Source organism: Anopheles funestus, chromosome 3RL, assembly GCF_943734845.2.
Source record: "Anopheles funestus chromosome 3RL, idAnoFuneDA-416_04, whole genome shotgun sequence".
Classification (NCBI taxonomy): Eukaryota; Metazoa; Arthropoda; class Insecta; order Diptera; family Culicidae; genus Anopheles; species Anopheles funestus.
The window spans coordinates 77,801,298-77,828,566 of record NC_064599.1 but is presented as its reverse complement, the minus strand read 5'-3'; positions in this window follow the sequence as shown (position 1 = coordinate 77,828,566).

Sequence of the window (27,269 nt, the reverse complement as noted above, 5' to 3'; positions counted from 1 at the left end):
TTATCCCTTTGTGGAAGACGTGACCAGTGCGGGGTCGACACTGGGTAGCCACCTTCTCTTCCCTTTATTCCTACTCGTTTGGTTTTCAAACATTAAAAAATGACTTTACAGATTGCCGCCAAAACGCGATCATCTGCGTAACGGGGAGCGATACTCCGGGAGCAATCTGTTCACCGATCGTTGATCTACAATCGTGGAGTAACGATGAAGAACCGGAAGGATAAAACCTAAGGACAGGAAAACTGTAAGGGGAAAAAAGGGGTGTGAGGATAGGGTGAAAGAGAGATGCACATGGGTGGTAAATTGGCGGTAAACTATAAAAAGAACCAGCCCAAAGCTTACGAACCGCTTGGCGAACCGCCTCACAAATGAATAGATGAATAATTTCACTTACAAAAATCTTTATGATATATGTACATTTAAACGAGCATACACCGGGAGCGGGATCCAGCATGGGATCCAGCTTGAGGAACCGACTGGAAGTGAATGGTTCCCATGGCGCTTCGGCTAAGGCGCCAGTTAAGGGAGGCATTAGGTTTTCGTGGAACCCAACGTTTAATCAACCGGCAGCCGGTGCATCAAACATATGCAACTGCCGGAGCCGGAATGTCGCATCAGTCAAATGTCAATCTCAGTCTTAATCGAGCTCAAGATTCTTCCACGCCCCTTTGCAAGGGGATCGGTGGTTGAGTCATGGTGAGTCGGAAATGCTGCAGTTCATCAGACAGTTCATCATCACTTCATCACGTCCGTTCTGTTTGTTACGATCGCGCGTTACAGACTCTTCTACAGTGCGTTGCAAAGATCTTCTGCTGATACTGTTGGAGGAACTTGTTTGATTTAATTCACAATTTGTTGAAATATTTCACTCTCACGCAGTAGGACAAAGGAATTTCTAAAATGTTTCACGAAAATGTTGTAAAAACATTAAAAAATTGGACTACATTTTGAAGATTACTGTACGCATGGAACACTTTCGCCGGAACTCCACAATCCGCGGCTAAAGATGATTATCACGCGCCGCGAAATCACAAGCGCCAACCAAAAGCCGAGCCGCGCGTTATGATTTCTGGCAATTTTCGCTTTCGTGTGAGTTTTTTTCCTTTTTGCTGTTGTGCTTTCCACAGCATACTGTTGATGTGCCGGCACGCACTGCTACCCTATCGCCGGCATGTCATCATCACCATCGTGCCACTTCGGCAGCCGAACGCCGGAAAGTGTCGGTAGCGCTTTGAAGGAACATTTTTCATACCGGCGTCAATCTGTAGGATTGTATCCCGTACTTGCCTTCACGGGCTGTACGGAGGCGCAACGGCTCAACAGGATGACAGGTTGATGATGATCCCCGTCATCAGGTTAGTCAGTCGGCTGGACGGTGCCAGATGGGGAGAATAATTCGGTGAGATGATCTCGCGCTGTGTGTTTCGGCAGTGGATGTGGAACAGTGAAATTGTTCCCAGAATTGATGCTCGCTTTGCATCAGATAGTGCTCGCGTTTGGCGCATGTAGCCGTGGGAAGAATGAGTGCAATTTTGCATGTTGGGTTGATCGTAAAAAAATATTGTGCAGGGAGCGCAATGTCCAATGATGGTTAGTTGAAAGACTTTCTTTTAAGAATGATTTAGTTGTTTGGAAGATTTCTTGAGGATCTTCGTGTTCCAAATTCGTGGATGCTTGGGAGGTGGATTTGAGCATATTTCAAATTTCATTGAGGATGTAGTTCTACGTCAATTTCTGAAGATTGTGTGATCTTTCGCTCTGAGAGCACATCTCCAGCACATCATGCAAGTCAACCTCAAGATATGTGGCTGGAGAACTGTCGAGCTCCGATACCCCAGATATTGGTGATCTCGGATACTCGGGATCATTTTTGAGTTTTAAAATCGCTCCTTTCCAATCCTATAGATTTGTCTTTATCTTATGATACACCTCTAGGATGTCTGATGACGTATTGTAGTTTCAACAAATGAAAATTTTAATTAATGCTCTAAAGTTACTAAAGAATCTTAAATAAAGAAGATCTTGGAAAGAAAAGAGCATCATGGACAAAGAGCCCGATTAGCCATAATAACATTGGCAGGACAAGAACTCGGATCTAGAAATCAAATCAATTAGTTGAAAGCCATGTTCAGACTCCTACAAGAGAAAGGAAGTCTCTCGTGGCGATGCATCACATTCCCGACATTCAACAAATTTGTTCTGGGATTCAACCTCAGGGACAGATTATTGGAAGATGCATCGTTTAGAAATTAAATATCCAAACTCTATTCAATTTTGTGCCAAATTGTCCAAATTCTTCATAAACTAATACCTTCCCGGACTTTTTCTAATTAAAACACAACTGAGCAATGGTGAATATTCTAATCGAATCATACATTTCCCAGACAGAAACATCGATCGGTTTAATCTTCTTACGGCTTAAATCTCACAACCCTGTACAAATGGCGAACTAGCAACAAAAAAGAAAAATCAGTACAAACAATATGTTACGAATTAAATGGAACAGCTCGAGAACATGCATTTCCAACAGGCGAATGCTAGTGTGGCCCGTACCGTTCTGCCGACCACGAAACGAAAATGGCACACACACAGGACACAAGATTTTGATCATTCAGTTTCGCGATCATCGCGCAATCCACCGCCTTTCCCAACCCGGTCCATCCGTGTCCGCATCCGCATAGTGGTACAGTTTTGCTCATTTCAATTTTCCCTCGCTAACAATCGCGCGCTTGACAGACGGCAAGCGCCGGACAAAATGCACCAAGCGCCACCGACACAAACGATCTGCGTTTCGATCGTGCTTGTGCAGCCACTTTGTGACTGTGCTATGATGTGTGTGTGTGTGGTTTAGTTCTGTTTCCTTTCATTTAGGAATCTTTGTCTCCCGTTTTCGGAAGCTATCCGCAGTTGGGAAGCTGCTGCATCGCTCTGGACCGTTGCATGCAACGCACTTAATACAGGGTGCAGAAGATGATCGCATGTCGCTTTGTGTTCCTTGTTACGGTGGCCAAGGCCAAGGATTCGAGGCACGACAGAGGGTGGGTTTTTGGAGGCGAGGAAACCCCCGGACAGTCGTATTCAAGTGCAAGAGGTACAGATTTTTCTGTTTTCTCTTGTTTGCTTGCAAAAACGCAAACGCGGACGGTCTCGAAAACGAAAGGATTCGCGCAAAGGCGGATAGGAAGACACAGTCGAGCAGAGAGGACCCAAAGGTACACGTAGAAGAAAGGTGAAGAGGAGAAGGAACGGAAGGAGGGATGAGGGAAGAAACAGTGCTCTCTCTTCTGATCTTCTGATTCTCGGCTTCGGTGACGGCGAACGACGGCGGCCGAAAAACATCCAAAGGAGAAAAATGTAGCGCCGGCGCCAGGCGCCATTCCTTTGGCCGTTCTTGTTGTGTTTCTTCCGCCCGGCGACGGTTTTTGACTTGAGCGCTGCATCTTTCGGGAATGGCGGGAGCATTCGTTTTTTCTTTAATATCTTCTTAAAGCTACACACACACACACACGCCTCCAAGGTGCCTGTTTCTTGCTGTGTGTTGTTCTGCTTTATTATTAACTCTTTTGAATCGTTCATCTTGAGGCAACGCCGCACATTGGGGCAGAATTCTTCCACGGGCGGCCCCGTTCATTATGCATTCATTTTTATGTGTCGCATGGTACATTGTACCCCGTGCGTGCATCCCTGCTCCGGTTCCGTTCTGTCCCCAAAAACGGGTGGGATGGGTGATTTTTGGGGCGGCCAATGTGGATGGGGTTGTGTTTGTTTGTTGCTGTCGTTTGCACAGTTTCACTTATTAAATGAGACGCGCCATTGAGCGTCAGATTGGGCGGCATTTTCGCGGTGATTTTGAAGATCTTAGAACTTCGAGCCGCAATAGTCTCCTTGCGGTGGGGTGAAGAAAGGGGGTTGGGGGAGGGGAGAAGAAGGAGACAAACTGATGACAGCAACCCTAGGGAAGGATGGTTCCCGAGCAATATGCTTTCCTTTTTTTCTTGCTGTAGCGTGTTGCCTGGTTGGAAGGGAAAGCTCTTTGCCTGGGCGGTATTGGCGCCGGCATTTTATCGTGTGTAATGAACACGCAACTACAGCGGGGTGCGAAAAAAAAAGTATACGAGCGTAAGGGCAAAGTTGCCGAACGAAACGGTGAGAAATGGATGCAGTGGACAAATACAAAACAGTTTGTAAATCAAAATTAATAATCCATCCTTAACCTGCCGCAGTCATACATTACGTGGGTGCGATAGGTAGGGAGCTTTTCCTTATAATTTTGCTTGATTACTTTATGTTTTCAATAAATTCATAAAATTGGTCTAGAGAAGATAAAACAATATCTTTAAATTTTAAGGGGTGAGGAAATAAACGGAGCGGTAAACAAATATCTCCCCTGATTTAAACTAATGTTATATAAATGCTAAAAAAAATATACGAAATAAGAGTTTCAGTCTTATAAGCACTCTTTAGGGGAAGACATTAAATATAAAGAAGTATTAAATTGCTCAAAAGTATTAACTGATATAGACATTTCTCCGTTTGGTTTTTTTATGCTTTTTGTTTTGCAGGTTATTTGATCCAAATATTATCTTATTTATTAAGATTCGTCCAGCAATTCTTATAGTTTCCCTTGCATCGACCATTTACAATAGGTGGAAGGGTTCAATAAATTTCTTCATCTCCTGAAGAGAAAATCGATCGAAATCCGTCCGATTAATGTGTCCAGACTATAAAGCACATTCCACCGTGATCGTCCAGCCGCGAATGACTCTCCTTCCTCTTACCCTCTGCATAAACCCTCTCGTACTAGAAGAATAAGATCGAACTTTCTGCCTGTATGCGGCCGGTGTGTGTGTGTGTGTGTTTGGTCTGCAACATAAAGATTAGCATGCGGCAATGTGGCTCGTCACGAATCATCTCTGCAAGAGAGGTAGTAGCACTGGAATAAAGGGCGATGCAACAGCAAAGGGGGGAGGGTGAAAAACAGGGAAAAGGATGCCAATGGTAGGGAAACGTGTCGCCGTCACGATGCCCGCCGACGCCAGCAAGGACAGCGGCCGTTGTCACCCGGCGGAGAATTTCAATTCGTGACGCAAATCGTTAATTGATTAGCCGACTTCCGCCGGGTCAGCCGATCGGGCCGATCGGAGCGATTAAAGCAAGCCCCGGTAGGTAATTATGGTAGGAAACAATTAAAACTCATTGGATTACTTTTAATCCTCGGCGCTTCGTGTTGGACCATTGGGTGAATGAAAAGAAGAAAAAAAATGCTTTATAAGATCTTATAAAATGAACGGAATGAGCTGTTGGATTGAAACTAAAAGTATTGAGATTTTTATGGTTTTTAAATTAAGTGTTAATGCTATAATTTTATTTTCAATTCCTTAGTAAATTTGCACAATTATTTGTTAGAAGAAAAAAATAATTATCGAACAGAATAGTTGTCTATATACATTTACAACCTACTCATTATATTCTTGTATAAACCTGTATACTTAAATTAATTTTCGTTTATAGCTTCTTTATGCTATAATAGTGTATCTTTCTACTATAATAGTGCAGATAGTGTTATCTGTACACAAAATTATTTGTTAGAAAAACATCGGAGAACTATTATCTACGAAGGCTCATTAATACATAAATTATATCCTTTTATGGTTTTACTCATTTGCCATCTTTTCCTTTTATAGCTCCTTTATAGAACCATGTTTCGTACCGGAATTAAGCGCATCCGCGAAAAACCCTCATTAGCGACAGGTTTTTGTTTTGTTTTCTTGCGCTTCTCTTTCCGCACGCGTCCCGTCGCATCGCAAATGAAACAGTTAGACAAATGGTGTACCCCCTAGCTTACGCGGGTTTCACGGTTGGCCGATGCTGAAAGATTAGCATGTTCTAATGATTGTTGTCTCCTTCCTTCGGGCGTAAGCGAAACCGCTTCAGCTTCGGCATGCCTTCCGGACCGAGTTATTACCTTCGATCGTATGCCACGTTACGGTAGCTTGGTGACACTGCTGAACCCTTCAAAAGGACCGCTTTTTGCTTCGAAAAAAAAAAACATCGTTTGGAGTACGCTGGGTTGGGTAGCAGCGAAGTCACCTGACTTCCGGCCTTGTTTCGGAAGTGCATCTTCCGGACCGCACAGCATTTTCAAACCAATTGCCGATGGGGAGGTCCCGATAGCATGGATGCATATGATCGATGCAAATGAATGTCTTAATTACCCCCGCCGTGGGTGGCACCCGGCAGGATCTATGCTGACAAACGGCCAGCCATGCGTACGAAGACGGACGATTCGAATTACGCTGTGCATTGTTACCGGTGGCAATGCTCTTGCAGGTTTGATTTTTCTTCTTGCTGCACAGGGAACTCTAGCTGCAAGGTTGAGCAATTTTCCGACGCATCAAACTACCAAAACGGAACTATGCTTGATAGTGGGGCAATTGACATCGTTCCTACTCGAAGGAAGATCAATTAGGTACCAGGAAAAATGATATTAGCAACCAAAGTAGCACACAATTTCTGCAACTGATAGTCTTCAGTATTGGGGTTTTTCGTATTGAATGTTGGAAATGAAGCATTGCCTTTAAATTCGATCCTTCAAATTGTGTTAAATGTTATATGCCATAATTGCTTGCTTGACTTTTTGATCTGGATGACCATAGCTCATTTAGTATTGCCAACAGATGGCGCTACCGAGGATGGTCAGTCAGTCATGGACGGTCAGTCATGGACGGTCAGTCATGGACGGTCAGTCATGGACGTATGCACTACTAAGAATAATTTTTGACATGTGTTAATTACAGAGCATTTGTTGTCTTAATGTATATTAGATGATCTGACTTTGCTCTTAGATATGGATATGAAAATAGTTTTATCTAACAAAATTATCTGTTCTCACGTAGCAGAGAAAGGGCGTTCTTAATATTTGAACAAGAAATCTATTAAACTATTTCTTCTAAACAGCGTATCTTAGGCAAGAGGTCACCGGAAGATAGTTTTGTTGGATAATTGACCTGTCACACAAAATCTTCTAATGATTTTCTCTTACGAGTTTCACAGACTGAAGGCCCACAAATTATTCCATGGCTTTAACTTATCATAAGACTCATTTTATAAATCATTGAAAACTAAAGTCATTTTAGCTTCTTCCAGATTGTTCAATCCATAAACTCTTGTATATTATAGGAAAAATTGTCACTCTAGACTTGAGTATGTCTTAGAGAGCTAATGAGTCTCGTAGTCGGACACTTTCCCCCACAGTTTCCTTCGCTAGAGGAAGTGGTCTTTTCGCAAAATAAAAACATATTTATGTAAGTGACCTTAGTTATGTTTAAGGGCTCGAATGAAGAAGCAAAATCTTTGCCATTGCTGCCATGTACGGACATTTCTCGTGCGCTTTGTGCTCTTTGTATGTGCGGTGCCAAAACGATTGCAAAAGAAATAAAAGAGGCGCCTCTTGAGCGTGGCGGTTTCTTGCAAAGGAAAAAGTGTCTACTACGTAGAAAAGTATGGACAAAAACTAGTCTTAAGGTTGTGCACATTTGGACGTTTTCTTGGCTGCTTACGCCTTGTGGTCACAGCTAATAGAACCGTCTCAAAGCACGCAGCTCAGCGTTGTAAGGAGCGTCAAGAATAAAGCTAGAGCACGTGACAAGAGGACATACACACACACACAAAAAAAATCGCTCCCGCCTGAAAAGGACTCTTTTCACATTGTGAGTGTTCGTACGGATTGCCGAAAGCAAGCAATTTCGTTGGCCTCCCATTTGACACCTCTGTCGGCGGGTGTAGCTGCGTCTGTGCTCAACTGCTGCAGCATTCATTCGCCGTTAGCGGTGCGTCATCGTTCGCTCCGTAGCTTCCCATCTTCCCGTCCGCGCGGGTCGGCTTTTATTTGCGTGATAAAATAAGATCTAACGGAAACGGTCCTTCAGGCTGTACCCGTGTCACGCGGCTGCTTTCATTCTGCGGTTTGGTGGTTTTTCTTTTTCGCGGATCGCACTCACGCCACTAAATCCGAAAAAAAACGTCCTAAATCGCTTTGATCCCATTGACAGTCTCCACTTCAGAGGAGTTTTTGTGTGTCTCCTTTGCATGGAGACGTGTGAGGAGCACAACAAAAAAACATAAAGAAAGGAATAAAAAAGGAAGGAAGTGAAAGCAGCAATAGTGAGCACACAAATCGACAACGATTGAAAGGAAACCGCGAAAAGAAAGGAAACACTGCTCAGCAACCGTCATTGTCATTGTGGCTGCTTGGATTCGAGTGGGATGGTCGTAACGGTTCGCATTTTCTCGACGTGTTCAAGTCGCTGGTGAAGTTTTCATTAAGGAGCATTTTCTTTCGAGTTTTTTTCTTCGGTCCGGGCAATAATAGAGATAATCCTGTAAGGGATCCACCATTGTTGGGCTGTTGGGTGAAGTTGAGGAGTTTCGTGCTTGAAGTTGCTTTTTAAACGTTTTTTCCCTTCTTCTTGTTGGAGTGTGTTTTTGGGGAAATTGGTGTGTGTGGGAAAAACAGAGTGTGGCTGTCTGTAATTTTTTGTACTGTTTAGCATGAGAAGCGATAATTTTATCCTATTTATCGTTAACAATCTTGTTAAGGAATAAGTTCAGGCGATAAATTCTTAAGTACACGATATATTGGATAGATTTGGATAACAATTGAATTTTGTAGCACAATATACACAACGTATTGTGGACAGCGCCTTGAGTAGAGAGTATAAACTGAACCAAATATCATGAACAGAAATTATAGCGAATGAACTCGGAATGAAGAACAAGAACTGATGAACAAACAGTATCGAAAAGAAATGAGGGATTTGCCATGACTTTTACGATCAGAGCAAGTTAATGATTGTTAAACATTTTTTAATTACCCAAACATGTCCTAAAAACAATATAATCTCTGAGAAGGTTGAGAAAATACATAAAATCTTCTTACATGTTTCGCATAAATCACTCGCATGAAACAAAAAGATGTATTTCATTAAAAAAAAGACACCTTAAGTTCCAGCGCCAAGTGGCATATTACTTTCCATCGACACAATTCGTTGCATGTTAATAATTTAAGTTTTTCTGCTCGACCAACTTCTTGCGCGTGTACTCTCCCGTGACCGACAAAACAGCAGGTTTATCGGCACAAATGTTTTCTCGACAAAACTGTGTCCCCCGATGTCTCATTTCGCTCAACGGGTGTAACATCTTCCGCAGCGAGATATGCTTGGGGGGGCGCAGCCATGTATAGTACAAATTGGCATGTAATTAACGGAACCGTCACACCGTTGCGCATCCGTTTCGTGACGGTTTCATTTGATCGGCCACAATATAACTACATATGCGGTTGCGGCTAATAATCGGGTTTTTATGCAAGACTACGTTTGTCTTCCGCCTCGGTCGAACTGTTCAGTGATGTCTCGCCCACAAGGAAGACACTGTAGCGCAGCAATTCATTCAAACTCAAGCATTCCTCAAGGCGATATTTGCCCCCTTCACACAACGTGACAGACGGTGTCCAAAAGCGGCCCGCGGCGATGCTTCTCACCAGAGCTAACGCTTTGTCGTGGAAGATTCTTCTGACTCCCTCGAATGTGGTCTTCCAGGAAAACTCCAGGAAAACGCGTTCGGTGCAAGTGCAGTAGCGCAAAAAAAATGAAATAGTCTCACAAGCTGGACGCTTTCTGTGGACGATGGTGCCAGGGGCCTGGGTTTTTGGAACGTCTCCGCTTCAGCTTCACTCGATTCTTCTGCCGTATATTGTAGTAATAACAAAACGGTTCGTTTCATTAGTCTGATTGACGGGAAGTGCACGCATCCTATCGGAAAGGTGTGCGTGAAAAGACGTTTTGAATGCGTACGGTAAGAAGTGCTTGCTGTGAAGATAGATGAAGAAATAAAACATGTACGTGATGCACCTTTGAACAACTGGGCAGACAGGAGACAAGGTGGATAAGGATAATGACGGTTGATGCGTCTTGCACCTCGGCTTTTAATTACGCACGATTGAAGTGGCCAATTAAAATGGTTTTAATTCAATGTTGGTGTTTTCCTAGAAATTGGTGACAATTGGTCACAGTCCGTGTCGCTCTTTTTTTTGCAGTATTCAGTTTTACCTTTGTCTGCATCACCCTGCTGCTATCGTCTCTAGCTTCCTGCTTTGAAGAGGCTATAATTTTAAGTTTCACCCTTTTGCTTCTTTCGAGCTGGTGGCGGACGTGGAATTATGCAAGGGATTTAAAGTATAGTTACCAAAGTGAACAGGTACACAATTCAGAAGCTGCTAAATTGTCCTCAGTTAGTGATTCGACTTTGTTTTTCTTGGTTTTTGGAGAAAAAATTTTCCGCTCCACCAGTGTTACTCGTGGTGCGTTTTTTTGATCGTGTTAGGAAAAGATCGTATTCCGGTACTAGCTGAATATTTTAATGTCTCATCTCCTTTCATTTGATTACTTTTAAACAAACAGCTCTTACAAAAGTGTACTAAAATAAATGACCAATCAAACTAGTTAAAATTGTGCAATATACATTTCATAACAGGACTACATTGGCACTAGTATTGTGAGATACCTAGGTGTATTATCGGAATATTTGCAAAGATAGGTTAAGATGTCCTAAATTTTTATATTGTAATAAAGATTACTAGTTTCTAATACTTACCGTCAGGGATCATTCGTTTGCGGCTTATGTAGTGGATCAGAGGATCGAAGAGCATAACGAGGCAGAAACCAAATTGATAGTTATATCATCCGCAGCCCTTCTAACATATCCTGAATTACTCAGGGCTGACATACAAAGAGGCTACCATACTTTTGAAGTCGTTCCCAACTTCTTTTATTTTGGGTCAAAGACCAACAGCAACAACAACATTGATGTAGAGATCCGCTCTAGGGTGCTGGCTACCAATCGATATTTTTGCACTCTGAGGAAACTTCTCCTCTCAAAACACCTGTTGCGATGATCGAAGATGGGATCCATAGAACCTATATAGTTCTAGTACTCACATACGCCTCTCAAACAAGGACTCTATCCGAAGAATCGTAATCAGGTTCAAGAATAAGCTGCTCAGAAGGATTTTTGGCCCCGTTTGTGTAGAAAGGAGAATGGCTAAGTCGCTATAAAGAAGATTCCTACGAACGATGAAGTCACTCTCGTACAGTGAATTAGATTCGTCAGACTCCAGTCGGGTGGTCATGTCATTAGAATGGCACCGGACGACCCAGTCTTAGAAAGGTTATTTTAGGTCGTCCTCATGGAGGCATGGTAAACGTGGATCGAGGACGTTCGTTTAAGAGGTCTCCTGCAGCATGTCAAGACCTTGTAGCGAATTATAAGTACGTAAGTGAGTAGGTAGTTGCCGTAAGCTTTTGTTTTGCAATTGATTTACTCTTGTTTTATGTTGGCCCCTGTTTTGGAACATTTTAGACATCGGAAGGAAAAATTATATAAATTAAACTATTATTGTTATAAAATTTTACAAAAACTGGTGTTTTTTTCCTAAAAACTTCACTAAAACTTCACTTCAACTATTTCAATTTGTTTTTTAAACAAATCATATTTTTATCAATAAAGTCAGGCCGTTCTATCTGAATAAAAGAAAAACATATTTAACCGTAATTATGTTACGCATTGTATTGGACGATTAGTGCCCATTTACATGATTTAATAAAATATTTTCAAAATGCACTCCAACTGTGCTAGGTAGGGTAAAGAAATAAAAAAAGACAACTCATGAAACGTTTTAAGAAAATTCATTAGCAAAGATCAACATTTTAGCCAGCTCCACTTCCGAGTACGCCATTTTGTTCGTACCCTTAAATCACATTAACTAACACAACGAACGTATCCTGCAAACGGAAGTGCGAAGACCGTAAGATCATTACGGTAGCAAACGATAAATAACGATTCTCCTTCGTAGTAATTAGTCCGCTGTTATCGTTTTATGTTTGTTCCTTTTTTGTTTTTTTGTCCTATTCTAATGTATCGTTGCATCGAGCAGTATCATGGAACTTTGTTGTGTTTTTTTTTCTTTCGTTTTGCTTTCTACATCCGGAAGACCCGGAAACAGTGCTGTGCATAGGATAGTGGAACTCCACCGTTTGCTTACAACCGGTGTGTCCCATCCTTACGTCGGTCCTTCCGCTTTCTTTCCATAAACCCATATGGGTGGGGTGAGAGTTTTCTACGCCTACGGAAAATGTCCCCGAGTTTTGCATGCATAAACCAGCATGAGGTACACACAAATGCACACGCCGCTGCACTGTGCCCACTTATGCAAATGCACTTCAAAACGGTCGCGCGAAAAACGCGAGTGAAAGAGAAGCAACAAACGATGGCGACCATTTCCCCGGGTTTGCCAACACTCAAGACGCTGATAACGCACGGGTAACGCGATGAGGAAAGCTTTCGGTGGCCATTGTCGTGTCTCACTAGCCTCGTGCAACACATGGTGGAAATAATGGCTAGGTAATGAGCTACCCAGCACCAAGGAATATGGCATCCTTCCTTCACCGCTTTATGGTGTGCGCCATTAGGAACAATGTACGCTCGCGTACCGGATGCATTTCTGCTTTGTTTTTCACCATGTACCGGATGTGCATCGCACACGACAGAAGTTGCCACTAATTCGAAAATGAAGCGCACATACGCACACACACACGGTCACAGTAGTACGCACATACACAGAAGCAAGTATGTCGGTTAGGTAAACTCGTTGAAATTCTCACCGTTCACGCGATGCACATTCGCACACTGGCGCTGAGAAATATTGTGTCGTACCGTACCTGCAGTTGGATGCAGTTCGATGCAGTCTTACGCACACATAGCCGCACACAAGGAGCAGGGACAATTTTGTGTTGTGTCTTTCTGGGTTTTTTTTCAGCTCTTCCTCCCCATATGAGTGACGCCATATTGTGTGTCACACCGGTGGCTCAATGGCTGACTGGGCTTCCACCTATCTCCTATCCACCATGCTATCGATGGATATGTTTTACTTGTAGGGGTTTTACGGTTGTTTTGTTTGATTAAAAGACACAAACACACATATAATACTAATATAACACTAATACTACATAGTTTTTTAATTATGTCCTCTAATAAAAATTGCGTTTGAAAAACAAAGTGCTTGATATGAAGATTTTTTGCTTAAATTTATTAAAAGGGTATAACTAACGCAAAAAAAGGGGCGGCTCGGTGGTGCATGTGATAAACGGCGCCAGTCCACACGGCCGGACCGGGTTCAAATCCCATCCGGACCGTCCCCCCGTAGCAAGGACTGACTATCTGGCTACGTGGTAAAATAAGTCTAGTAAGCCAGAAATGGCCGGCGTGACCTGTAAGGTCGTTAAGCCAAGAAGAACTAACGCAAAAATGAATGTTACTACATGCTGATTTTTTTAATAATAAATAATAATAAATAAATTATTAAATTAAATAAATAAATTAGCTAATAAATTCAAACGGAAAGAAGCGAATAAAAAATATACCAATTAACTATTATTTTATTTTAATTTGTCGTTCTCGATGTCCAAATAAGCAGTATTTACCTAAATTATTTCTTTTAATATAAAAGCTTTTCCTAGCTTAACAATTTCATCTTCATATGGATAAAACATCTTACCGCACATATAAGTATCGTTCGTAATTCAGAAGCTAAATAAATTCGGAAGTCAAATGTAAATAGCAAACGGGGGAAAAAGTCTTTAAATTGATCCTTCTCGGAACGATCTATTTCAAACACTTGTTCTCCACAAAAGACAAAAAACGGCATTAAAATGAGATGAAATTTACACCATTTTTTTCTTCCGTTTCCCTCCTGAAACTATAGATCATCATAGAAACTAGACCGTAACCTAAGCGAACTTTTTTTTTGCGTGCGAGCAAAAGCTGTCAAGGATCACTTGCTGCACGTTTCTATGGCGTCGTCTAACGCGCCTGCCAACACGCGTGCACGTTTAACATCTCACTTCTAATGCGCTTGAAAGGGTTTGTGGATCATATTTCGACTTTCGTTCGGCGTGATCGTGCCCCAATTAAATAGATCCATTTTTAGAATCCTACGTCTAGCGATAATCTCTGTCACGACGTGGTCAACACTTACCGAGAGCGAGATTTAAGAGATGATGAAATATTTACCATCAAAGACTTTAAAAAAGAGATATTTTTTTTAACTAAATTATCGTTTAAGTTGGGAACAACTCATACCAATATTCGAAAGTTTATCCCAGGATCTCGCGTCTTCCGTCGAACCTACCTGAAAGCTAGACAATCGTGTGAATCAAAGGAAGGATATGTTCCAGACATGGCCCAGAATGGCCTGGAACGTGTGGTCCGTACATGAAATAAGACACACATCGGGTGAAATCCGATAGTCTTGACCAGACGGATGAAAATTAACCGACAAAGCGGCATGCCGAGAATAGGCCCCAACAAAAAGTGAAGGATTTAGCACATTAATTGATTTGAAGGTGTTATAATAGTGAGACATAAATAATATTATTTAAAAAAAAATCAACATTTGTTTGAAGATTTTGAAATAAAAATTAGAAATGTTTTACTAGTACAATTTTAAAGTAATTTAATGACATAAACAGGGCAACAGGAGATGTCGATCCACGAATATAAACTTAAAAAGAAAATAAGTAGATTATGTTTTTATTATTATTTACTTAATATTTATTAGAATATCTATTGCATTCCGAGTGGAAGTCGAAGTTCAAAATAATTTTATGTGTTTTTAATTATTTCAAAAGATCCCTACACTTTCCAAATATTCCCAATATGAAACAATTCCGTTTGCTATCAATCTTTTAAGTGCTTTATCAATGACATATAAGCACTAAATGTACGTCTAACTACGATAAAGCCGGTGACGTTTTTCTTATCTTTTTTTCTGCCCATAAACCCACAGGAAGCGGTCTCTTCCTTTAATCTTCTCAATCTGGCGACTCAAAGAAACAAAAATCAGGAGCAGCATCTTACCGGATTGGTTATTTTCGTTGATTTTTTTTCAATGTTGCTGTACCGTAAACTTCCTTCCCAGCGAACTGAAATGCATTACCGGTAAAGTGAACAATACAAGCAGACAAAACACGAGACGAGAATAATGCAACGCATGCTCCTTGCAAATGAGGATAAACAAAAACTGGCCGATCAGAACCCGATCGCTCTATGACCTACCGCCGACTTGCAACCGGAGCAAATGCGGCATGCTATCGTGAAGCACAAGGCAACGTACAAAGCCCGGCTGCATTTGTCCAGCGCTTTTTTTTTGCACATCCATGCGCCCTATAGTAGTGGGTCGGACGGTGTTGCCGAACATCGAAGCAGACGCAAGAAGGCCACGCAATGGGTAAGGGCAAAATCGTTTAGTTTCTGCCCCTTGCGGTCACTGATGTCTGATGTCCCCGAAGGGCAGCGTTGTGTGGTCGCACGGTTTAATGCAGCGGAGTTTTTTTTCTCTTTTTATTTTTGGGGAGCCCTTTAGAGAGGACCTTTTTGTTTAAAGTCTCTTTCTCTCGTTCTTTCGTACGATCGTTTTTTGTTTGCTTTCGCTGTTGTAGCTCCGATTAATCTAACTAACCCCGCTGGTCAGATCCGGAACACATTCTCAAGTGTGCTAGAGGATCGAGTGATCAGGCGGCACCGACTTTACTTCCGACCAGTTCGGTTCATTCGTTTTTTTTTTGTTTTGTTCTTCCAAGCGCGAGTTGTCGGCAATGTTTCTGTGCGTGCGTGGTCAGCCGACAAAACCGTTTGTTTAATCCATTTCATTAGCGTCTCATCGCTTGTTGGACCGTACTAGCGAGGATGGGGAAAAAAGGGGAACAAGGGGGGACGTGTAAAAGGATTTACAAGACGAGTGGACAACAGCGAATGGGTATGGGCATGCGAATGAAGCACGAAATAAAACGCAACCGAACCACACGCGCAACCTTTTTGGACGCGTTTTATGCGAAGACCGCATCGAGAACAGAAGAAATTAAGGACAGAGTGAAAGAATAAGCAAAAAAACACACGCAACACACCAAGTGAGACCACTCTCAAGCGGATGATGGAGTGCGGGTTTTGTGTGGGGTTTTTTGCAAAAGGAACAAAAAAAACCAAAACAAGCGACATGAAACGAAAGACCGCCCTAAAACGGTTTCTTCGGACAAACGAGCCGCAGTCACATCAAGCCACAAGTCTTTCATCGTTAGTATTACCCGGTTAAATAGAGCCAAGCCTTCCGATCTTACTTTCTTCCTTTTTTTTGAGACCTTCATTCGGATGCCGCGTTTCCCGTTTCATCGCCCTTTTCGGTACCACCCTCGTACAACACTCATTAATGTCACCCGAAAACTCGTTTTTCGCGAATGTATATGCCGCGGCAGCGCATACGATCAATCTCGTCGCTCGACACCACCTACTCGTTGATCCCGTCCTGGCAGGAAGTTAGGGGCCAGTTTTATCAATCTGTCAAAATTACCCATTTTTGCCGATTTGCCAAAGTGACTAGGGGAGTGGAATCGTAACCCGATGGGGTTAACTCCCTCACAACTTAATTAATGCGTTTATTATTCGAATTAGAGCGTGTGTGGTTCATAATCGCACCGGGTGTTTTGACGGAATGTACTTCGGTTTGGTAAAATGATTTTACTTATTTGTTATGTGTTGTTTTCCACAATTTCCTAGAGGTCTTCGATCGCGCCACGTTCTGAAATGGGATACGAACGATTAGATCGCGTCCGTCCGTATGTGAGAACGGTTTCTTTTTTTGATGCGAACCATTGATTATGGTAGAAGTTTGAAGAGTCCGGAAGGTTTAAAGCTGCAGCAAGTAGCCGGAAGTTTCCTGTTCGTTAGAGTTCATAAGAGTGGTGACTGTGTTCGAGCACCGCACGGAAGTAGCTTTGTTAGTAAGAGCTTTTAATTAAAGTGTGAAGCGTGTTTTAATGAATTGTGTAGTACGGAATACTGTGAACTGTATAGCGCAGTGGGAAGAACACTCAACGTTTCTGAAGGCACACGAATGGGTTCTGTTGACATTAGGGATCAATAGAATCATTTTGGCCATGCATTAAGCTGTGCGATAAAATATATTTACCAATATACTAGACTGGAGCTTTACTGGTAGTATTTATATTGAAAATTGGAAATATATTAAATGAATTTTTGTAACAAATAAATTCGTAAAAGTAATTCGTTTGAATCAAGCAGAAAAAGATACTTTTATTATTTTAGTGGAACGAAGATTTTAGTTGTAAAAGTAATCATTAGATTTTGGTTGAACTTGTGCAAAGAGTATCATCCACACGTTTGCACGTTTGGTTTTGCAGTAAATATGATAAATCGCCTTTGGATGTATCGTTTCCAAAGGAAAGAGATTTACTTAAAAAGTAACACAAAGATGAAGGAGTGGTATAAACACTTTAAGTACTATTTTATCTCCTTTTTCTTCCTGGAGCTTACGATTTATTTATAGCACATATTTCCATATGTCCCTAATAATCATGAGTTATGTCATCCTTTTAGTACACTGACTTGTGTTGACCTTTAAGCATCCAAACAGATCCAAACGAAGGCTAAGTTTATTTTCTTGCTTAATGCTATAGCAATCAAATCGTTTTTATTTTCCTCCAAGAAAGAAACCAACGGTTGTCCCATTTTGCTACGATTCCCGCTGGAAAGAAAATCGATGCAAATCTTATGATATGCTCAACCGAACCGATGATGCACCGACCTCTTATCAACCACCCACGAGGATAATTTCGTACATGCATGCAGAGGTCAAATTAGAATCATTCTTTCCTTTGTGTTGCGGTTTCGGGTGCAGTTGATGACCGGTGGCAAATCTACACCGCAAGGAAGCGCCCGGGTCCGGACCGACTGTGGAGGTTATTATTTCATACCGACTGCAACGGTTTTCCCATTGTCCGTTTGTTGCGGTTTCTTGCTCCGGCTGCGACAGTGAAACAGTTTTGTGGCTACCGTTTCGGTAGTTTACTCCCCCCCCACACTAAGCAACAAGGAAATGGACTCGTCCAAATTACAATTATCATAATCACCTTGTTTCGTGTCTTGTCCTGTGGCCATCGTCCCCAAACCTCCGACCTTCCGATTCCATCTCGCACCAGATCAATAGATGCTACTGTTCCGGCACTGGAAACAGAGAAAAAAGGTTCCGTGTGAAGGCGCAAGCATGGATGACTTTTGAGCGCGCTCGAGTGCGTATGAATTTTTGAACGCACATGTGCACATTTGTGGTTTACGGGTTTTTGTCCGGACCGCAACTGCCAGGATCGGGACCGCATTTTGAATGCAGCTCAAGGTTGCTTCCCAGTGTAAGGCATACGTGGGTCATCATACGCTTCCTTTCTGGCAGTTTGTCAATCAACGTGTCAGTGCTGGACGCATAACGATGCGCAAATTGCATGTCTAGAATATGTTAAAAATAGAAACATTTACGTTGCTTCGACATAATTTTGGATTCGAGAAATTTGGGTCTTCAACTCATCGGTTGTGGATCCTCAATATTTTCCGTTAGGATAGTTTAAAACAAACTTAAGGAAAAGTGTCATTTATTGCAGCCAAATTTGTATAATGACCAATCAAAAGTTTATCAAAATAAAAAAAATCCAAAGTCGGACAACTTAACCTCTACTGAAATCAATGCTTCTCAGCTAAGACATTCAGAGAGACATTCATTAAAATATTTTAAGGTGTCGTATTTCCGAATTTCTTAAATATTTCTACAAAAAATAGCCTTTTATCAGCTAAAAAATTATTCAAATTTTAGTACACAAGTAACCTTGATAGTCGTACATTGCTTTTACACAACTCCAACTATTCCAAAATGTACCCCCATTCGCATAACTCCCCGATGAGAGACGTCCCAATCTTTCGCTGACTCCCGTTTGCGCAGTAATAGAATCTCACCGTTCCACAAATCGACTGCAACTAATGCAATATTGCACGCACGATTTGCTTTTTAATTATTGATGGCCACTTCCGAACGGAGGCATCATGCGTCGCGTTGCAAAATGCAAAGCGCAAAGGAAAGCGCGACCCGATGCAAGCCGATCAATGGCAACCGTTTTCGCAAACGGTGTGACGATGTTGGCCATCGCTGGAAAAAGGGCACACCATCGGCCCCAGACCGTGTGCGTGTGTCGTCACCTGCGGGTACAATTTGTAGCACTAAATTAGCTTCCCGTTTCGGGACAGAATCCCTTGCGGGTTAGGGACCGTTGTGCGTTGGGCGACGGAAGATGCGTGCGGGTGCGCTGGAGAGTGGTGAGGAATGATTACATTTCGCTAGATGCCATTGCACTTTAGGTATGGTTCCGGTGTAATGGTAACAGTGCAGAGCGATACAGAAATGTTTTGGGCTGGGAAAGCTACACGGCTAGGAAAGTGATTAAAATTGCACGAAGCTAAATGCACCTGGGCGAGAGCAACCGTGTTGCGCTTCTGCAGGGACTTAGCGATGGCTTAAATTTGATGGTTTTTGGGGTAGGGTGGTTCCGGTAAGGATAGAAGGGGGGCGGCTAACACGGTAGGAAAGGCAAGTTTAGTTATTTACGATGTGACCGCTTTTGAGTTGTTACAATGTTGTGATGGAGAAGCCAAGCCATTTTGTCCCTACTTCTACAGGTAAAATTTTGATAGCAAAAGCGTTTGTTTTAGAATCGTCTTGTACGATATCTTATCAGAGCACATTCGAGAAATCAGTTATCTTTCTAAGAATGCTACAGTTTAATCTTTCAAGTGGTCAACTACATCCTGAAAACCCGACTGGTTACTAACGTCAAACTGTACAAACCAAGGTAAACACTACATTATAGTAGATATTGCCTTTGTTTCGGAGGAAAACTTGATTTCTTATGCTAACAGGATGGTCAAAGTCAAACACAGAAAGGTGCATTTTGTATCACTTTGACCCGTACATTCGAATTCGGCACCGGCACTCAACACAGTAAACATTCGCCGGTCAGTACGATCGAGCATGATTGCAGATTGTGTTTTTATGCCTTATGCCAGGGGAATTCGGTTAACCGACCAAACCGCCCATTTTGCAACGACGGAAGTAGTTGCATCGCAAATGCAACCGTGTGTTGATGCAGATCAAACTTCAGCAAGGAATGGAACGGAATGTCTAATAAAGAACGCAAAAAAAATCCTCACGTATGTGCCCTCGGTACTATGGCAAATTGAGCCGAAGGATGCAATAGGTACACACAGGTTTGGATGCGCGATGGAACAACACTGCACGTGTGCAGAGTTGATGCAATTCGGTGCCAAAATACACACGGTACGATTGAATAGGCTTCGATTGATACCGGAAGCGATGGATTGAAAAGGAAGGGATTTTTTTTTCGTGTTAGTCGCATTTGTAGCTCAGATTGATTGTATTTTTTCTCTCCTCTTTTTTTTAAATAGAAAATGGAATAGTTAGGAATGTTGGAATAATGTGATTTTGGCACCAACTGTTATGCCAAATTTAATATGAATGATTTAAAGGTGAATAAAAATCCCCCTAAGCACTACTTAAAACTAAAACACTAATCGAAGCACTGAACTTGATGCTATAAATGAAAGTTTTAAAGCACCTCCATTAACATTGAGCAATTATAGCTCTGTTTAGATTTTATAGCAAATGATATAATTGACTTTTATAGTCTATTTTATCAACTCTATTAAGCAATTCCCATAGTTCCAAGGAAAAACAAAGCTCATATCCCATCTTTGCATCCAAACAACTACTTATGGCGCCAACCAGTACAAACCTTACCGACATTCATACAGAACGATCACTTCGGAAAAGGAACGGCTGAACTAGCCCGCAAACGCGTTCGTACGAAAATCGGCACCTTTTGGAAAATCGGCGTGAAAAGCCAACAGCGCGCGCTGGCCAGCCACGAAGTCCGCACGTATCACAAAACGGTGTTCGTTATCCGGCCATGCTTCCGGCTGTTTTGGGTTGAGACACGGCGCATCGAGTGCACTTGATGTTGGTGCAGCTACAGTTGGGAGCACGGCCGTGGTGTTGCAACCACAGAACGCTTCTGGTCAGTTGGAGGACGCTTTTTCCTATCGTCAAACAGTCCTGCCGATGCTGCATCAGGTTGTGTAGGCACAGTTGCACGTACGCGGGGACACACTATTGTATAGAGCAACAGAAGAAATAAGGAGAAAAAAACACTGATGCCCTCTGCTGAAACACGGATGGTGCGAAAATCAAGGCCCTTTCGCGTATAGCAGTTCCGGTCTGCCTGTTGGGATGGCTTGCGCACCAAAAATTAAGCAACCAAAAAAAAAACAACGCAAACATCCCGACAGGTAAAGTCCATTCGCGGGAAAATGTTAGACGTTCCGCTGGTTCATCAATTATTCGTCCGACCGTAGAGAAGAATCAATTTCAGTAGTGCGAGCACATCGAATGCATCCTGCATCTGGGACCGTCAGGTCTCCGAATGGCAATGGTTCGTGGTCGTACCGTATCCAATAACGGATGTTTAGATTCGAGTGACCACAAAGATCAATGATTGGACTAAAGGTGGGTTTAGGAAATCTTTTTTTCCGCCCCATGTTGTACATTGCACGCTGATATCAATATTTTCTCGCTAATCAGAACGATGAGATGAGAACCAACTGATTGTGCCAGCTGCATAACGCTGCATAAAGGAATGTGGGCAATTTGTTGCAATTTGTGACATTTCAGTATAAATATTCACCAATAAAATTATTTAAAAAATATATAATGTTCTTATCTGCATGATTTGCTGGATAACGGATACGTCTGACTAAAATTTTCATTACTTTCTTTGTCTTTGCCATAATTTTGTCAATTTCTTTATGGCATCCGTCGACGTTGTATCTACATTTTTTTGCTATAATTTTATCGTTTCATCTGTTTTTTTAATTGTTTATTTTATTTAGATACCTACTTCTTTCCAAACAATTTCTTATAATGTTTTGCATTGATTGCGAGGCACACTTTTACGCCAGCTACTGCCAACTGCACTATGCATCGTTACGTCCCGAAAAAAAATCGGGCCATCTTTCTGACAAAACCACACCAATGTGGACGTACGTTCGCGGTTTTCTCGCGAGAAAATTCAATCGCAAGCACACATTTGGCGCTTTATGTTGGTTGGTGTTCTGTTTTTTATGTTGATTGACCACTCAGCATACGATCTAGACACAGACGATCGGTTGCACTCCGGTGTCGATTTTGCCGCCCCGGGGATAAGCGAACGTGCCAACATTCCCCCTTTTAGGACGATTGTTAAAATTGTGAAAGGTTCGATTTTGTATGAAAGCAAACATTTCTAACTCAAAAAAATAGCACAGGAACAGGAAATCGTAAAAACTGTAAAGACTAAATGTAAATTGAACGGAAGTGAAAAATTGTTTTTTTTTTTCTTTCAATGTATGTAATGCGTTCGCGAGAAGAAAGGTGCCACAAAAACGTTCCGAATCGATATTCAACTGCACAGTACAGCAAAGAATCGATTTAGGATTAGATTTGAATATGTAAAATTCATTCCAATTTTGTTTATATAACCTAAAAGTTAGCAACTCCTGGCACATGCAGGGAATTAAAAATGGTGTGGCAAAGTTGTAACTATTTTATTTTTCTGGAATATTGTTAGGTTGAAGTGGGAAGCTTGTAGAATATTATCACCTTTCATAGGCTTTTACAAGGCATTGTCACATATCAGATGATCCACATCAAATTCTTCATGTTCTGGCGTCTAAAGCTTCAAAAGAATACAAACATTTTCATAGATCTCCAAAGCTGAAATTTTCTTTTACTCAGAACCTTCATCAAATCAAAAGAATTAATTTATTTGCTTTTTAGGCTTTGATAGTTAAAGCGACAAATTTGTAGCCATTTCTGGATTCTTTTCAACTTGAACTGGAATGTGTCAACATTTTCCAATACAATTTGAAATGAACTCAGTTATTTTATATTTTACACCGTTTTATTCAAAAGATTATTCAAGATTTCATTTCTTTTATTGCAGAACATTAAACTCCTGACCAACCTGATCCTCTTTTTGGACGTAGCACATGTGAGTAAACTTTTGTATGTTTTAGTGTTTATATTTATATTTATTATCTATTACAAACTTTTCAAATAATAATTCACTGTACGTAATTATTACAAATAGATCCATAATTTATAATTTAAAAGTTCATCATCTGCCCTGCCAATAATCCGTTAACATATTAAATGGTTTCTTTTGGGTAAAATCCTTGTACCGTTTTAATACCAAGCTGCTGAATCAAAACTAAAGCTTAAGCTGTAATCAAAATTCAATTATAGCGCCCTGATTTAACGCTCTCCCCCGTTCCATTAGATGGAATGGCAAATGAAAAGACGTAGAAAACCATCATCATCGCTGTGGTATACGAGTTGAAGTGTATCGGATCTGATGATGTCCTTGAATGTTTCTGCTACTGGTTCTGCAGCAAATAAACATTTTAAAGAGCATTTAGCAAAACCGGCCCCGCATCACAAGTAGGTTAGATTGGAAAAACAAAAACCCCAACTGATGGGGTTAAAACGCAGCCAACAAGATACAGAAGAAAAAAAAACAAAACATGTGCTTAGGTAAATGAAAATTGATTGTGGATAGCAACAACAACAGGAAAAAAAATACACAGAAATCGAGACCCATAATCGAGATAATTACACTTTAATAGCCGCACTCTTGTCCACATAGACAAACTCTATGTCCATGTGTGTTTGTGTGTGTGTGTATGTGTGGCTGTTTGTGTGCGGAATATTTATGGAGTGTGGAAATGACAATCCTCACTCGAGCAATCGCTGACCAGATGGAAAACGCTTGACTCACAATGACAGCCACTTGATGATGGTGGCCTTTTTTCTCCGTCCGCTACTGCATTCACCTTTCCCCCACGCCACACGAAAGGGGTCAACAAGCGGCTTGTGACACCGGGAAGTTACGCGAATCGCTCGTCTTGCGTACTTCCCACCATCTTCCGTGCACACGCTGATGGCACTTTTAATGAACCATAATCATGCCGGACGAATGTGGAGAAGCTCTGGTTCGGGAGCTTATTTCACTCACCTCCATTTTGGGTTCACCTCGATCCCTCGATCCCTCTATCCCCACCTGTAAACAAAAATAGAGAGTGAGGGCAGCAACAAAAAAAAGACTAACAAATGACGAATGGGTCTGGCGGGAAAATTGCTCGAGCTGTAATTTGTCACACAACAGCGACGCTTCCAGCAGGCTCTTCGCCGGCGGGTATCCGGCCAGGGTGGGTTTTCCCTCCAACGACTCTTTCTCTCTCTCTCCCCATTGGGTCACAGTAGGAAGGGTAGTCGGGTGACGGTTTGTTCACGCGCGGCTTCTCGCTGAAACAATAGAGCCGAACAGGGGAGGGAAGGCAGACGGGGTTTTTGGGGGAGTTTGGGGGAGTTTGGGAGTGGAAAATAGTAGGTACACAGTGCAACACAAGGAACATAAAACCGTAATCACAGCCTCTGCTCGGGTCGTTTCGGTGTGTTACGCACGTAACGTTTCTGTGTTTGGTGGTGTGTGTCGGAAGGTTTTTCCAGCAAACCGGCATGGGGTTGGGTGCGTGAACGATGTCGTACGCTTCGAGCTACCACTCCATCTAAGCTACTGGTGTAGAAATGTTAGGAAGCGTGACATTTTATGTAGTGTAGCATAAAGTGGTTAAAATGTTTTCTGATGCATTATGACATAATTTATGGTAGAAGGTTAAATCATAGTTCAAGCACATTAAGTAGAAAAACGGAATACATAAAATATTAAGCTGAATCATATAATCCATTTCTTTCGCATACGTTCGCAGCAAGAAATTAGTCAAATTTCAAGATTTAAACGGTTTTAACTAAATTGAAATCTAATAGAATCTTTTTGAAGAGCTCGTTAGCAGTTGAAATTGATGAAAATAAATATTCAAAACTATTTTTATTTTGAGAATTTTCATCAAAAGATTTTATAGCGAATATTTCAAGCCATGAACCAATTGTTGTACACATGTGATATTGAATTAAACAACTTCAGTATTCAAGTTTCCGTACTGGATGAAGTATTTGCATTCGCTGCGAATAATTAAATGTAAATTAACGTAAATAATTTCAAACACGATTTGACAAATTGACTTCTACCAAATGCCTAGTAAATACTACTAATTCAATGTTTTCCTACGCAACCAAAAGTAACAAATTTTATTTGCTATAATAATCTATAAATTTAGATAAACCTGAGTAGTTGCTGTAAAACAGCATACAATATTATGGACTAAAAAAATAAACCAAATTCATTCAATCCGTTCACCCGGCCACGATTGAGTCCTTCTCGTTTCAGGACAGTTTAAAAGTTAAGCTAATTTATTATTTTCTAATATACGTGTTTGCTTTAGTTGTATCTTTTTATGAGTACTTATAATGTCTAAGAAGAACATTGTAATTGCGAATTGTTTTGCAATTAATATATCGTACAGCAAATAGAAAGCCGGTGGAAGAGTTGGTTGACATCGTACACCTTCAAGTACTGTAAAATAAAACTCAACACCAACAAAACTCTTACGCGTAATGATCCTGCTATATGTACATACGAACAAAACAGTCCACATGCACTGTAATTAGCATTGATAGTATAGCAAATTATTGCTCCAAACGGAAGCACACGAGTGTCTTCCGCCGAAAGGTTTGCTACGTTTCGTAACGTACGCCAGAGCTGAAGTTTGAAAAACTCACACTAAAAACCTTACAGTCCGAACGCTGGAGAAAGGCATAAGCTCCGAACACTAGTTTATGTGGTTAGAAAATGTGGAAAAAGATATGAAAAACAATAACCCATCATTCCTTGCTTCGGTTTTCCCTCTGTTTTGCCGTATGTCACGCTAAATGGACCGAGAAAAGTTACACCCACGCCAGCAGTTCCCTTATCTCGCTCCACTTCACTTTCCACCGGGGCACGGTGGGGGGTGTATGTGTGTGTGTTTTTTTTATTCCAATGTTACAAACGAGCTCTATGGAACTGTGATTTGTGCAAAGAGCGAAGTTGTTGTATAGACCATTCTATCACCCCACATTGAACGGGGACGGATGCGGGCGCAGGGGTAATGATAACCGCCCGATGCGTATGGTAAAAGAAATTAAGGGCATCTGCAAACATGGTTTGGTTGTACCTTTGTACGATATGCGCTTGAGTGCGTCAAATGCGTGTCCACTGTGGGACAAGAAGGTTTGCAAATATTTTGTGTTGAAATTTTGCGTTAGTTTTAAACAGAAAGATTAAATTTTAAATGTTTAAGTTACTAGTACAATTTATGCGCTTTATTTATTTATTTACAGACATTCTAATTTATTGTTTCATTATTTCATTACAATGCATTAAAGTCCTTCTACATTTCGCACCCACCTCAATAGGGATAGACATTTGGCTATTTTAAGTAATATTACACCTAATGGTTTAGTTGAGGAGCTATCCGTGTACTATGAGAATTATCTCCCATACTTTGTAATAGTTCATATAATAGTACCAAAAAGACATACTGGAAGTCCTCTAGACACATCATTTAATCAGACTACAATTATATTACAATTAAAATACTAATTAGATGACATTTAAAAAACTACTAAAATTGTTACATTTTTGCAAATCCATTTATAGCAAGTTCCGTGTACCTCGAGAAATTCCTGTAAGTAAAGGAATTATGCCATAAGCCTTCATTAACTCGCTTTGCAAAGTTATTCGGAAAAATAATTATTATTTTTGTTGTAAATTACATTGTTTTTAAATGGTTTCGAAGAGCACAAACATTAGTGTTACTTTGTTAAATGTTAATTTAAAATGAGTCAAAGTCACTATGGAAAATAACCAACATCATGGTTCTCCAAACTCTTCAAACTTCGCAACGAAGTGGTATTGATTTTTCCCTGCTTATCATACCGAAAAAAGCTTATTTTCTCTCACACCCAAGGCGTACACTAAATCATATGAATAATGCTCAAAGCGTACGCTCTGCTACAGTACGATGATGATGAAGATGATGAGCATGTGCATGGGAAAAAGACGAAAAAGGGGACAGGATGGTAGCGTCTTGTAAGAAGACAATAAATTGTGGAAGCTGTGCGTCGGAAAACTTCCTTACCCGTAGGAAGGTTACGGGTAGCGTCGCATTCCCAAAAACTAACACACATTGTGCCACACATTGAAGGCAATTTATCATCCACACCAACACCGACATGTAGCAGCGATGGTTAAATTTCCCTTCTACGGGTTTTG